The sequence below is a fragment of the Balaenoptera ricei genome, chromosome X (genome assembly GCF_028023285.1).
Source record: "Balaenoptera ricei isolate mBalRic1 chromosome X, mBalRic1.hap2, whole genome shotgun sequence".
Taxonomy (NCBI): Eukaryota; Metazoa; Chordata; class Mammalia; order Artiodactyla; family Balaenopteridae; genus Balaenoptera; species Balaenoptera ricei.
The window spans coordinates 63,251,324-63,252,260 of NC_082660.1; the positions used below are offsets into that span (position 1 = coordinate 63,251,324).

Genomic DNA, 937 nt, shown 5'->3' on the forward strand with positions numbered 1-937 from the left:
TATGCCTTATTTCTCAGTTGGTTAGAAATTATGAAGGGGGAAAAGGAAGCATTATGTATTGACTCCTTTAAAACCTTAACATCCACTACTCAGGTAGTGTTAATCTCTTGTTCTTCTGGTTTTGTTTGTTTGTTTTTGTTTTTTCAACAAAAATTAGAAGGATTTTAATATCCAAGTCTTCTTTTAGAAAGCAAAATTAATGCAATGCAAATAAGAACATTTAGCTAATCAAATTAACAACAAACCAAAGTAATTTTGTTACATAAATTAACCCATTTATTATAGGCTAGCAACATTTCAAAAGGTGGTGCTTCTACTGGTCCTTCAATTCCTTCAGACTTCTGATGGCAGACTTTATTGTGACAGCAGAAGTGGTGGTGTGGTCCAAGCACCACCAGCTACCGTTTTCATGCAGGAACCACAGTGCCAAATGCCCATAGCTCATCTCTTCATCTTGGTTTTGCCACCAAAGGAGCAAGTGTACTTTGCGTGCTGGCCGATTTCAATTTTCTTCACCATTTTCCTGAGGGAAGCACCGTAACGGGTCCCGTATTTACCCACGATTCCGACCTTCTTGGTGCGTTTAGCCATGTCGCCAAAACCTAGGTCCGAGCCCAGAGAGCTTGTTCTTCTGTTTATATATCTAACATAGTACTTCTTCTATAAAAGAATAATCGTATTCAGGGACTTCCCTGGCAGTCCAGTGGTTAAGACCCCATGCTTCCCATGCAGGAGGTTCAGGTGTTCGATCCCTGGTTGGGAAAATAAGCTCCCACATGCCACATGGTGAAAAAAAAGAATAATCGTGTTCATATTTTTCGTATCCCCCACTAGGCAGGCCTTCTCAAGTATAAAGATCATTTTATTCTTCTTCTAACCCCAACACCTGGTATCTTGCTAAGCTGCTGGTCTTTATGAGGAAAAAAAGAGGATATTT

The 937-nt window shown here is 39.9% G+C and overlaps 1 pseudogene; it reads right to left on the bottom strand.

The window, feature by feature from the left end:
• Positions 1–250: 250 nt before the first annotated feature.
• Positions 251–591, bottom strand: LOC132357619 (large ribosomal subunit protein eL43-like; annotated as a pseudogene).
• Between the last annotated feature and the right edge of the window lie 346 nt (positions 592–937).